This window comes from Pteropus medius, unplaced genomic scaffold (assembly GCF_902729225.1).
Source record: "Pteropus medius unplaced genomic scaffold, Ma_sr-lr_union100, whole genome shotgun sequence".
NCBI classification, from domain to species: domain Eukaryota; kingdom Metazoa; phylum Chordata; class Mammalia; order Chiroptera; family Pteropodidae; genus Pteropus; species Pteropus medius.
In genome coordinates this window covers 18,250,483-18,264,643 of record NW_024340849.1, presented here as the reverse complement: position 1 = coordinate 18,264,643, position 14,161 = coordinate 18,250,483, and the positions used below count along the sequence as shown (strand labels likewise).

Sequence of the window (14,161 nt, the reverse complement as noted above, 5' to 3'; positions counted from 1 at the left end):
CATATGACACTCCTGTTTAAAACATCAAAACGGCAAAAGTAAATTATGTAAATCAAGATAATCCTAATTTTATGGGAACAGGCCATTTTACATAAAGTTGATGCTGAATCAACTTTGTTCTGAAGAATAAGCTGCAACAAAGGGTGACATGGTAAAATGAAAGGTACAGCTCCAGATGCTGGAGGCAGCCCTAGACGGATCCATGCAAATGCGCTTCCACACTTTGGGTATTATTGTATTTTTATCCTCCAGAGAAACTCATTTTTTAAAGGAAAGGGTAAATCGACTCTTAGAACTGCTTGTAAACATTTTATTTGGATTTTTATGTACCCCTATCTTTGCCTTCCTGCTCGAATGGCGTGGTGTTTGGAGGAATTATTCTTTGACAGCACTGTTTGAAGTTTTCTCCATCTTGATGGGCTATGCAAACAAAGCTTCAGCCCTACACGACCCAATGCAGTCAGGCTGTCACCCCTACAGCCCGTTCTCCTAACGTGCGGTCTTGAGCCCCTGAGGCTGGTGGGAGAAAAGCAGCTTTCCAGGTGAACAAACAGGGCTCCCATTCTCGTGAGCTTTTCAGCAGCTCAAAAGAGGGAACAGCTCTGGAAGCTGAAAGCCTGCTGGTGATGCAATTCTCATCTCTGTCACCAAGGGGGCCTGCCCTCCTCTGTGCTCAGAAGCAGGAGACAGAAGGGTACACTGAGGGACTGAAAGGAGCAAGAGGTGAGACTTCCTTCCAAATCATGTCTTAAGAGCTGCGGTGACAGCCAAGGAACCTCCTCCACTCCTGACTTGACAGGGGCCACAACCCACCACGCTTGTCGTCTTGGTAAAACGCCTCATTGATACAATACCCCTGGATAGCACTTATGACACTGAATGAGTTCCTTAACAAGAACCGTATCTAATGCACCTTTTACAGCCAGTATTGTGCCTGACATCAAGATGATTCTCGCATATTTATGTCCACTACACAGCACTGCCCAACTCACTGAGACCAAGAGAGGAAGACATTTCAGCTGTGGGTGAGGGCAGTTTTGGCACACACGCAATGAGCTGAACATGGACATCTCTGCAAGAGAGCTTCAGACTCAACGCAGAGTTCACATGAAGAAGAATCAATGCTACTTCCCACCTGTGTAACACTGTTAAATCAAAGTATATGACTGAAAACTATCAAACGTCCCATCCCGGTGCCGTGAACCAGCTCCTGTACTAACCACTGTTTACCACAGTGACCAAGTATGTGAAAAATTATGATTCCTTAAGGAGTCTGCCTTGTACAGTAACTTAACAGAAAAAAAACTTGAGATGCATAAACAAAGCTCAGCAGGAAAAGGTGACCACTGACTCGCTGACAAAGCCCGAGCAGCATCAGGCGAGATTTTAAATTCCAGTGTTAAGCCAAGTGTTGATTTACTGAGTGAGATCAAGTGGAAAACAGTTATAACCTAACTAATTATTTGACTGGCGCTTAGCTCCTTCGTTTTAGATACAGGCTACTGCTCTGGGGCTGCTGGTGTTATTTACAGCCCTGAACATGTCGTCACTCTTCAGCCAGCACTTAGGCAGTTTCCGATTGCTGAAATGGTTCACACTGCAACGTGAGCACAGGTCAGACTGATACCCTTAGCCTCTGTCCCATTCAGTAAGAACTCTACATGGCTGAGTGTTGTGTAACTTCAGCAGCCAGCTGAGTGGGGTTTGGTTTCACACCGCCAGACAGACTGCAGGGATGTTAATGGGGGTGATCCCTAGAGGCTTTATCGAGGATGGATTACAGAAGGTTAAGGAATGCGGGGCGAGGGAAGAAGGGGAGGAAGCAACTGGAGAAAAAGGAGAAGACCTAGAATACTTTCGGCAGAGGAAATGGACAAAATCCAAAAGGAAAAGTTTATTATCGGGCTGTTTGTAATAGCAAAGGTTAAGGCCCACATCTCAGCATTGTTTCCAGGGAGTGGGAGCAGCTTATACGTTTACACATGGAAACCGCCACCAGAATCCAAGGCAGGAATTGATGATAATCAAAAACCAGATAGAAACTTGGACAGGAGGATGCGAGTACCATAAATAACCATGATCTAGCAAGAAATGAGGCCAGGTCCAGCACAAGCCTACCAAATTCTACTCGAAAGGGGTGAAATGCAGTATCTATCGTTTCACTGGCTCCCCAGATCATTCTGATACACCCTAAAGTGGGAAAACCATGTCTCTAGTGCCTGGAACACCCACAGCTCCTGCCAAGGAAAACGCATGGTTCCCAGTGACTGAGTCATCTCGGAAAGTTCCTTAGGCTTAGGTGGCCAAAGCCACCTGGACCAGGTATACCTGCTCAGGAGCAGCCAATGAAGAGGCTGCTTTCCACAAAAACTTAGCTTTTGTCATTAGTGACACAGAACAATGATGGAGAGTAGAACCAATAAGAACTGGAGATTCAGAAAGGGATCTAACCCATAGCTGGGGTGAGAAGACAGGAAGAAGAGCAGAGCCGAGGGTAACTAAGTCACGTTGATGGCATCGACATGGAAGGAAATGTATCTCTGCTATTGACAGGGTAACTTGGTCCCCGAAGCCTCAGAGGTCATGAGCATCTTTCTGGTCCCCTAACACTGTGCTGGCCTGTTAGGCCAGGCTGCTCGGACCAGCCAAGCCTGCCTCCTGAGAGCATCCTTAGAACAGAGCCCACATCTTGAAGTGACCTTGCAACCAAAATAGCCAAGTACACCAAGTGCCAGGAAGGGCTAAAGATAGACCCAGGCATCCCATTAGTGGTGCCACTGTGGGTTGCACTTCTCAGTTCAAATGGGGGAAATCCTGCAATTGTAAGCTGTGGAATAACTAGTTAGGTCTGGAGCTCCAGCGCTGAACATTTGAGATTACAGATAGTCCTCAAAGCCAAGACCTTAATGCACCTTTTGTTCCTTTCTTCCCCATGCCTCACACCTCAAAAAGGAAAAGCACACACATAGCCCTAGAGCTTCCTCATCAATGCTGGTGCTTTGCTAGGTAAGAGGATCCAACCCAAGGCTGCAGTGAGTCAGCACCCTTCCCAGCCCTCAGGCTCTCACCGCCCCCCCCCCCCCGGCCACTGCCCTGAGGCTTCCCCTGACAAGACCTCCTATCCACAGGATTACCAGCAACGATTGGTACAGTCCACATCATTTCTCATTTCATCTCATCTTTAAGACCCTGATGGTTGTACTGGCTTCCTGCCCCTGTTCTACAGATAACTAAAGCCTAGAGTTAAGCAATTGCCCAAGGTCACACAGCTGGTTAAAGGGAAACCAGTACTCAAAACCCAGGCCTATCCAGTCTAAGGGTTATGCTCTTAACCTCTGTATTTTCCCTGCCCATTTCCCTCGCCCCTAGAGTTTATATTTAATTGTGGTTTAACATACAATATAAAATTTACCATCTGAATCATTTTTAAGTGTACAGTTCAGTGGCATTCAATCCATTCACGTTGTTGTGCAGCCATCACCACCATCCATCTCCATAACTTTTCATAGAACAAAACTGAAATTCTATACCCACTAAACAATCCCCTACTCTCCCCACCCTCCCACAGCCACCATTCTGTCTACGAATCTGGCTCTTCTAGGAATCTCGTGTAAGTGGAATCATACAGTATTTGTCACTTGGTAACTGTTTTATTTCACTCAGCATAACGTCCTCAAGGTTCATCCATACTATACACGTGTCAGAATTTCTTTTAAGGCAGGATAACATTTCACTGTATGGAGAGACAACATTTTGCTTATCTGTTCATCCCTGATGGAGATCGGGTTGCTTCTACAGCTTATGGCTACTGGGAATGCTATTTTGCCCTCCTTCCTTATCTTCTGTTCAGCAGCTAACATCCTGCCTAATGTATAACAGGGGAAAGAACATACAAAGAGCATTCTTCCATCTACTTTCAAAAGGGCATTTTAGGAAATTAGGTGGAATGGACTGTTTGATTTTTCAATCAATAGATATTAATGCTATTATACTTATCATAACATTGGGACAATTATATACTCATATATTAAATTATATTAATTATATACATATATTTAAGTGAAACTATAAATCAGTGTAACTATAAAATTCCATGAGCCCTTAAGTTTTTAAGCAAACAGACCAGAACTGCTACAATCAAATGAGTATTTTCCTGAAGCCTTTTAGCTCTACACTGATTGATTACTGAGAGCATTCGAAGCCTGACTATAACTTCCCCTGAAGATGACAGGTAGTAAGAGGCCACACAAAACTGGGATCAGTACCTGGAAGTCACACTTAGTCTATAATAGAAATATGCATCAGTGAATCTCTACCTTACTCAACCAGCTTAGTCCTTTGAATAAATGTTGGCTATTTCCAGAACAGAAAGCCTACTTTCCAGGCATAAAATAATCATCACCATATAAAGGAAACAAAAGAATACACCAGCAGATGTGAAGCCAGTTTCAGAAGAGGTATTGATAAACTCCAGTATCCTCACCCTTCTGCCAAAGAGGTCATCCTGAAAGAAACAGCATTCATTCAGATGGATGGGATCTAGCATGTTCATTATAAAATTAATCACATTTTATGGGCACTATCATTCTGGTACACACAGCTTGTTATATACTTATACACACATATGCGCAGTAAAACAATTAAAAAGAGCAAGCAGCTTGACAGCAAAGAAACACTAGTTTGTGGCGAGGGAGACATTCCTTATTTTACAAATTAACATTAGCCCTCATTAGTGAGTGTAGGTAAATTGAGAATGTGATTAAATCTGATAATGAGACAGGATAAAGCAATCTATCTCTTTTTAATGTACTAATGCCTCCTTGGTGCCAATTTATACAACAAATAAACCACTCGATTGTAAGAACGCAAGGTCAAAAGATTGCCCTGCAGAGATGGACTCTTCCTCTCTGCTTCTTGTACAGGCCGTGACATATATCCCGGCAGGTAGGAGGTACCTATCCATTTGTTGGCTGAGTGATGAATATAAAATAGCGTATGAATTTCTAGATGAAAACTGAGTAGTATGATCACCCCTGTGGGAGAGAAGACAACTGAAACAGACAATCTAATTTTTCTTCCTTGATTCATTGTTCTCTCTCTTGAAAGCCACCTGCTTTGTTTGATCTCATGTGAAGGATGGAGATCTATATTTGTACCCATCTAATCACACAAATATGCATGAGTCCGGATGAGATTGTTAAAAAAAAAAAAAAAACACACAACCTTGAGTCTACAGCCATGCTACCCTGAACAAGCCTGATCCCATCTGATCCAGAAGCTAAGCAGGGTCGGGCCTGGTTAGTACTTGGATGGGAGACCACCTAGGAAGACCAGTTGCTGTAGGCGTAAAAAATAAAATTAAGTTAAAATTAAAATAAGAGATTGTAAGCTGACAAGGTCCTTGCAATCTGTGAGGTCAACCAAGGGTTACCTCACCTAAAAAAAATAATAAATTTTAAAAAGTTTTTAAAATCTCAAGTTAATCGGGAAGGGTAGGGGGAAGGAGTTATGCTTTAATGTAAATAACCTTAGGAAGGTAAATGCAAAAAACATACGTGTAAGCAAATTTATATGTAAACTCAGGATATTTAAACACAAGATGGTTATATCAGCTTTCACATCCACAAATGTTACTTTGCTGTTATTCCGTATTTAAGCTTTGAGCTAAGCCTTTAGGCATAGCAATAATAAAGAAAACAACATCTAATTATCTCCTGACAGGGGCACCACATTCCATAAATTTAGGCAAGGGCCAGAAGGAACAGATGGGCCTTCCGCTGGGTACTGTGAGCCAAAGCTCTGCCAACATGACAGGAGAAGATAATGTTACAGTAAAAGTGGCTCCTTGGTGGGGGAAAAAAAAAAAAAGGCCTTTCCTCGAAGTGCCAAGGCCTGGAACAAGAGGAGAGCACAGGTGAGCTTGAAATCAATTCAGTGGCATTTACTGAGTTTCTACAAGACACAAAACCATTCCGTGGGAACTGTGAGAGATGTGAGCCTAAGATTCAATCTACGTCTTTTCTGTTTTTTGGTTTTTTTTTGCAATTTTGCAATTTTGCAAACCTGCTCAACCTTCAATTGCATGCACATAAGAAAAAGTAAAACGGAGAGTCAGTAAATCTCAAAGGTTTTTAAATTTTGGTTTTGTAGGCTCAGCCCAGTTCCAGGATCATCACCTTTTGGGGGCAGGTATGTAACGGATGAAGCACAGTAATGAAATGAATGCCTGCGAACTCACCACGCAATCCAGGAGACTGCCAACAGCACGGCTTCAGCCCCCCGCCCCCGCCCAGGAACTACCATGCTGGTTTCCTTTCCCCTCATTCCCTGGTGTTTCCTCATAGTTTTATCATGCATATATCTTTCTACAAAACAGTTTTGCTGGATTTTAAAAATTCATAAAAATGGTTATCATTCCATACATACTCTTTTCCAAAGCGCCTTAGATGATACTGCCATCATAAAAAGTCAGGTAACACATCCTGAGCATACGTCACATCTTCGGTGGGATTGTGCTGGGGTCTGGATGGGCAGTTAACAAAAATAAGTTGAACCAGAGTCTAAAGTGAATGGCCAGGGCACACAAAGTCGATAGTTGAATACAGTACAATTTACCAGTTCAAGTGTTTTACCTTTTCATCCTTCCCCAAAGACATAAAGTATCCAGGTCACAGTACAAATGGAACTGGCATTCTACTGCCTGGTATTTAAGCCTTGCAAAGGCTGGTCTCTAAGCCCGGGGACCTGAACTTCTTAGTGTTGAAGAGGTTATAAGCCAAGGCTTTGAATTCGACGTAGAAGGTATCTGGATTTTCCTCATTACAGATTTCATATCACAATGCATTTGAATTTTATAATGGCTCTCTGGGAAAAATCAGTAACTTTTCACGGGCCTCTTCATTCCTCCTCAAACTTCAGCAAAGGAGAGGAAAACCTGCAGGGCTTGTGTCACTACTAAAATTGCTCAAAGAAGGGCAATAATGTATAAATCAGTGAATAAATGTTACGAAGACAATCATGAGCCATTAATGTGGTACTCAGATATGGAAGCTTGATCACTGCCACAGCAAATTAGCAGGATATTACCAGTGCTCACCTATGCCATGATCCAGACAACCTGAGCTCCTCATGTCCAGCCTAAGATGCCCCTGCTTGGAGGATGGCCAAGCTGACAACCTGAGTGAGGAGGGTGAGCTCATTTTCCATCTAACACCTGCCCAGCCAATAGGCATTGAGCAGGTCACATTCATAAAGGTGAAGACCTCTGACTAAATGGGCAGATAGGAGAGGGCTTCCGGGAGTACCATACTTGATTCTCTGCTCACAGTTTAGAAAGTGGGGGAAAAAATGCCCATTAGACATCAAGCATGGTAGGAAAGAGAACACTCTCATTGTGGGTTTGCAGGGGGAGATGGCACCGGGCAAAGTATCTGGAAAGTAGACCGTGCCCTGGAGTGAAAGGATGGTTAAATTTACAATCAGAAATAATTTTATATTGCTTGAGTTTCACGTACATCTCTTTGGTTACATTTAGTCCTTTTTGAAGATGTGAACCTCTCTGGGGGCCTACATGGCCTAAGGAAAGACAAAAACAAGGGTTCTGCCTACAACTGAGACAGTTTTAAGTTGCACCAGGATTCCCAGGGGGCCAAGCATGGTGGTGGCAAAAGAACGCAAAGCCGCGAATTCCCAAAGGAAAGAATTGCATGGTCAGACCATCAGCCCTGCTTTCTGCACTTGGAGACTATCCTTTCTCGCCTCTCCTCTGGGGGGATTCTCTCTGCTGTTGGCAGGCAGGGCAGTGCTAGATAGAAAGGACCCTCCATGCAGAGGCTCTTTTATGCATAAATGATGTTCTATACCGACCATTGATGGGACAGAACCTCATGGAAGGCAGTAGAGAGGTCAGCCAGACCCTCAGCCAGACACCTGCGGGTGGGGTCCTACTCCATTACCTACCAGGTATGTGGCTTCGGGCAAGTCATGTAAGCCTTGGGTCTACTGTTTGTAAATGGGAATGATAGCTGTACCTATATGGTAATGTTATTGTTAAATGATTTAATACATAGCGCTTAGAAATTACCTGGCTCAAAAGCACTCCATAAACGTTAGCTATCGTAACTAGTCTCTTTCCAATTGCAGAGCTCACAAAGGTGCAAGCTCCAAACTAACAAAGGGGAAAACACATGCCAAGGTGCCTTATCTTAGATACATTTGTATATTTTTCCTGAATATTCTTGTTCCCATGACTGCCTATCTATAAAAACATAATTATTAAGTGAGTAAAAACTTACCTATAAACGTCTTAGTACAGGAAATACAAAAAAACCTACAAATAAACACACCAAGCATATGAAAAGATGTTCAACCCTCCAATGAAAGTCAACTTTAAATCAAAAATGAAACGTTTAGTGTAAGTTTAAAGGGAGAACAATGACCAGTGTCAGGGAGAAGGGAAGAAAACAAACTTTCTTTTCTAGAGGCTACTGGTCACATAGATGAAGCCTCTAAGTGTGTAATGCCAGAAATTCCACCCTCAGGAACTTCTAAGGAAATAAAAGAGGTTCAGGAATATGTTTGCAATACTTTCCACAATAACAAAAAATTGGAACCAATATTCATTGAGATGGGAATGGTTAAAACCATTATGGGATCCACATGATGCCATATTATGCAGCCATTAAAATGGTAAAATTACCTTTATAATCTATGGGGGGAAATCTATAGATTAGGATATAGAGTAATATGTACAGCATGATCCCATTTACTTTCTAAGTACACGTTGTATCTTATATAAGTCTAAAGCAGTACTGCCCAATAGAAATAAGGCATACTATATATGGAATTTTAAATTTTCTAGTAGCCACATTAAAAAGAAGTAAATCAAATAAAACATTTTGGCCCAATATAGCCAAAATATCATTAATTCACATTTAATCAATATAAAAAGTATAAATGAAATATTTTACACTCTTTTTTGTACTAAGTCTTGGAAATTTGGTATTTTACACTTACAGCTCATCGACATTGGAGCCAGCCTCATTTTGAGTGCTCAACAGACACCTGTGACCACCTTACTGGACAGCGCAGGCCTAACAGACTACACATAAGTGACTAATAGTAGCTGTTTCTGGGAAGGGGATTACAGAGCCTTTGCCTCTCCTGCATTGTATGAATTGTTTCAATAATCATTTGTATTAACAGGGAAAAAAAGGAACATTGTGAAAAATGCTTTTTAATTTTCCTCTAAAGCTATAATAGGAGAACAGAAAGCACAACTTAAATTTTAAACTTTCAAACTGTTCTTGCTCCTTCCCCAGGGGGCCGTGCAGGAGTGGGAACCTTTTCCCCCATGTCTTGGTCGGCTACTGCTTGGTTAGCTATTTGTAGCAAATTCTTCCCTTTTTCTGACCAATACCCCTGCAGGATGGCACGAGAGGGTTAGGAGAAAAGCACCACCAGCACCAAGAATAAAGGCGAAACAACCTCATGAGCAGTTGCCAAGCACATACAGTGTGTCAGACACTGTGCTAGGCAGGCACCTGATATATATCAAATCACATAATCCTCCAATAACCTTATGATGTAGATACCAGCTCAACTTTTCACATAAAGAAGTCACAGCTTAGAAAGGATCTGCTTTGAGGTGTCAGAGCCGAGAGCCTTTAACCACAATATCCATGATGGTCCACACCAAGGTCATGACCATGGAAGCCAGGACTGCCTATACCAAGGTCATGAACTGATCCTAAAAAAATGATGCTGTTAAGATAGTTGCATTTCTTCATTACAGAAAAACGAATCCCAGGCACCTTTTGTTTACAAGAAAGCCAGATCTTGACAGTTCTCCTTTAAGCTCATTCTTTTACCTTCAAATATAAATGAAGTATTTCCACTTAGACAAATTACTGTCACCCCAAACTCAGTATGTCAAAATCAAGTGTGATCCTTGTCCTGTCCTGACTTCTGTGAAGGCTCAAGCTGGAAATTTCAAGTCATATTTGACTCTTCCCCTTCCCTCGCCCACATAAACATGTCGAGTTCTGGGCTCAATAAAACCAAAGTGACTGTTAAAAAAAGCACACCTAGCACCCAGATCTTAATTCCTAAATATCATTTTTCAATATATAGACATCACCTTAACCAAGGGATCAAAATGATACTACCAGTAATGAGACATATCATGATGTATTAAGGCACACCATTTCTGACATGTTCTTGCCAAAATTTCATCATCTCCATTTAAGCATCAGAAAACATCAGGCAAATTGAGGGTCATAACTAAGACTCTTAAAAGGCCAAGGTCGTCAAAGAAGAAAACTGAGAAACTGTCACCAATTGGAGACTAGGGAACTATGATGCTAAAAGCCATGTGGAATCCTTGATGGGATCCTGGTCCAGAAAAAGGTCATGAGTGGGAAAAACTGGTGAGATCCCAACGAGGCTTGTAGACAATAGTATTGCACGGATGTTAATTTCCTGGCTTCAATAATTGCACTGTTTATATAAGGTGTTAACACCAAGAGAATCTGGAAAAATACACACAGGAACTCTATTTTTGCAATTTTTCTGTAAGTCTGAAATTATTTCATAATAAAGTTTTAAAATATTACTACGGTTACTACCCCGTCTGTCTAGCTCCTCCCTGTCGCCATGCTTAAACTCAAACTCCTGTCTCCTTACAGTGTCCTCTTCCCAGTATCCATGTGTATTCAAATTCTGTTCATTCTTCAAGTCCCAGGCACATCCCACTGCCGCTAAAGGAAGTCTTTCCCCACTACTGCAGTCCACCTGACCATCACTTCCATCAAACACCTGTAACTATGAGTACCTGCCCTCCTCTCATGACGCATGGGTGATGCTGTATGTTAACTCTGGGTATTTAGGTTTTGTCACCCAATGACAATGTAAAATGTGTTTGTGTAGAAAAGTACGTCAGAACACACATGTTCTGCTCACTTTAAAATGGGTTGCTTTTCAATGTGGTTTCTGGGAAGCTACTGATTTACAAAACAAGTCAATTACCATTTCAAATCCATACAGGTTTACCTTGACAATTCTACATGTGTAGTGACAAATACACTATCAATTAGGGAAGGCGGTATTTGAATTTCTATACTGTAAGCAATATAGTTTACAGCTGAACCTTACCACAGAAAATGATAGCATTTCCTTTTTAAATCTTGCCAGAATTTAGAGTGTCTAGTTTCCATTCAGAGGTGCCTTGGCCCTGACAGAAAGAGAATGCCATCTCTGTTGAACAAAATGAGTGCAATAATATGCTTAGACTCTAACCAGACCTGGAGCTGTCAAAAAGCCTTCTAGTGCATGACTATCCTGCAGCTAATAAAATGAAATGTTAGGAACACATTCACCAAAATAAAATGGGAAGAAACTAGCAAGGAAATGGCTGCAAGGAAGTTCCAGCAGGACTTTGGCGGGGGGGGAAGGGGGGGAAGGGGTACCTAGGGTACAATCTCCCAAATAAGTACCTGTTATGGCAGAGCATTAAAAATTCTGGAGGCTCCCAAAAATGTCTGATACGGCCCCTGCTCTCCAGATCTCAGCCTAACTGGGGAGATGTGACATGATGCAAACTTGCTTCATGCTCACAGGTAAAGAGCAGGAAAAAATATACTATGGGAACTGGATAACAATTTGCACACAAACTTTTAAATTCTGATGGTTATCAGCAGGCCCAACAAGGGCCCACTGGGTTTAAAGGCCCACCTGAGATAGGTGAGCAAAGAAGAAAGGAAGTGAGGGCTAGAGGTGGAACAAGACAGGACTGATACCTGGGAGAAACCTGCTTTACCAGATGCATAGGTAAAGGGACAGTTAGAGGACACCCGCTCAAACCACATGAGTTCTATTTTCCAAAGGACTAGCCCCAAATTGGAGCCCTCAGAATTAAGGCCCCAGTGCTCAAAGCCACCAATGAAATACACAAGGTGTGTGTCCACCAGTAACCTCCTCACAGCACCCAAAAATCCACTGCTCAGACACCACCTATCAATTAAAAACCAAGCAAGAAAAGAATTATTTAAAGGTAGTGATTTCGGTCTGGTGATTTCCCACTCACTCCACTGGCTAGAATCAAAGAAGCATACTGAAAATCACATTTGAAAGAACAATGTTTAAATTTTTTATCCAGAATAACCTTTCAATAGAGAAGAGCTGTCTTTTTCAGCCTGAGGGAGAGGTTATGTATTTTATACTTTAAAAATCAGATTATTTTCTGCAATTATAATTAAATAATACTTACCATGCTTGTATATGTTGGAGCGTCCTAGACCTGTACAAGTCAAATTAGCCCATATTGTCTTTTCCTGTGAGTTGGAAATAAAGTACTAACGCTTGCCACATATGTGTCACTTGAGATGAGAGCCCATCACCAGCTCTTCCTTTCAGTAAGAGTTGATGAGGCTGACTCACCTTAACATCACCCTCCAAGTGTGTGACATGGACTGATTATCTTATCCCATCCAACTTCTCAAAGATAAGGTGTTGGATCTTCTGGAAACAGGAGTGCCTTTGTTAATGGGAACTGCCCTTTGCCACTGACTAAAATCAACTCCAAAAAAAATATTCACATAGCACGTGAGCCACCTGTTGAAGAGAACTGATAGACAAAAAGCAAGAAAACTAACTTGGAGGGAAGGAAAAGGAGGAAGTCTTTTCCTGGTAACTAGGAATAGACAAATAAACTGAGTTCTCACCTGAAACTCACAGCTAATTTATAGGCTTAAGTGTCTCATTCTAGTAACATCTTCCGATTATGTCACTAAAGCAACAGTTATAATCAATAAAGATCTTAAAATTTCCACCCCACTTACATATGCTGTTGGTATAGTGGATAATTATTTCCATCATGCATAATACATTGAAGTGTGTGCCTGGATCCAGCATTCATCACATTAGAAAAGCAGCTTAAAAACAAAAGGTAACTGGCTATTTTGATAATACACTAAGCTGAACAAGTCATCTCCCCAAGAAACAAAGTGAATCTGAATAGCAGGCACGGTTTCTCTGCATAATTTATGATTCACATGCATACTGTGAATCCAATCTAATCTATTGGTTAGAAAACAATGCAACTGTTTCTCATAGCAAAGCATGTGTGTGTTTTACTCTGCCAGAAAAACTACTGCTCAGAACACAATCTGGAAGCTACTGCATCAGCCACGGAAAATCTCAATTCCAGATTCATAAACCTAAAAGTAGTTAAGAACTAGAAACCCATTAACAGAGCGAGGTTCAGTCTCCTTGCCCTACGAAGACATCCTAATACAGTTTGTTTTATGCCAAATACTAGCACCGATTAAGCTACATTTTTTTTTTTTGAAGTGTCTTGTGCCTCCTCCCAAGACCTTTTCCTGGAGGAACAGTTTTACCCATCTCCAAAAGTACACTAAAACTTTAACTCAGACACCCACTAATTCATCATTCCTAATAGTTATCATGCAATATATGTCTAGGTGTGTAATATACTCATTTCTAACTAAATCTCAAACTCTCTTCCCTTACAAGTGTTGTCTTTAAGAGTAATCCAATATTTTTCAAAATCAGGGCTCCAGAAATTAAGGGTCTGTTCAGTTGTCCATTAGCTTCATATCATGCAGCAATTGTTTGATAAAGCACTTTATCATACATCGCAGGTATATTCACTTGAGTCATTCATTTTACTTGAGTACAAGTGGCATTTTCATGCACTTGAGTAACAAAGCTCGGCACTTTACACTCCAGTTCATATTCTTCCCTGCCTCGCTGGCTTCCAGCCTCCAAAGTTCCTGATAATTCACTTCAGGGAAAGAACTGAAAGCTAGAGCTTTGAAAGCTCCTCCCACGGGTAAACGGGGTGGGGTGCTTTCCCAAAGCCAAAAACACCAGAGATTTCACCCCGACTCGCACGTCACACCCTGCCTTCTCCCAGAAGCTATCACCCATCCGTAATAGCTGTCGGGGAACCCTGGCAGCTACTGGGGTGGAGTTTGTGTCTGATGCTGCTGTGACCCCGCCCCCAGCCAGGTTTCCTCCTCAGCGGCGGCCCTGTCCCCCTCCAGGAGGTACAATGAATTAGAAAATTCACCAAACGAAAACTAGCAGCCAGCCCACCCTGCGCAAGGGCTCGCCCACACGCGGGGCTGTTTCGAGCAAATGC

General features: G+C 41.9%; 1 protein-coding gene and 1 pseudogene across 1 annotated transcript in view; one reads left to right on the top strand and one right to left on the bottom strand.

The window, feature by feature from the left end:
- The window catches only part of MYO5B (myosin VB), a 308,110-nt gene that overhangs the window by 292,397 nt on the left and 1,552 nt on the right, over positions 1 to 14,161 (bottom strand). The gene's annotated exons all lie outside the window — the stretch shown is intronic.
- LOC120589893 (uncharacterized) lies at positions 5,229 to 5,346 on the top strand (annotated as a pseudogene).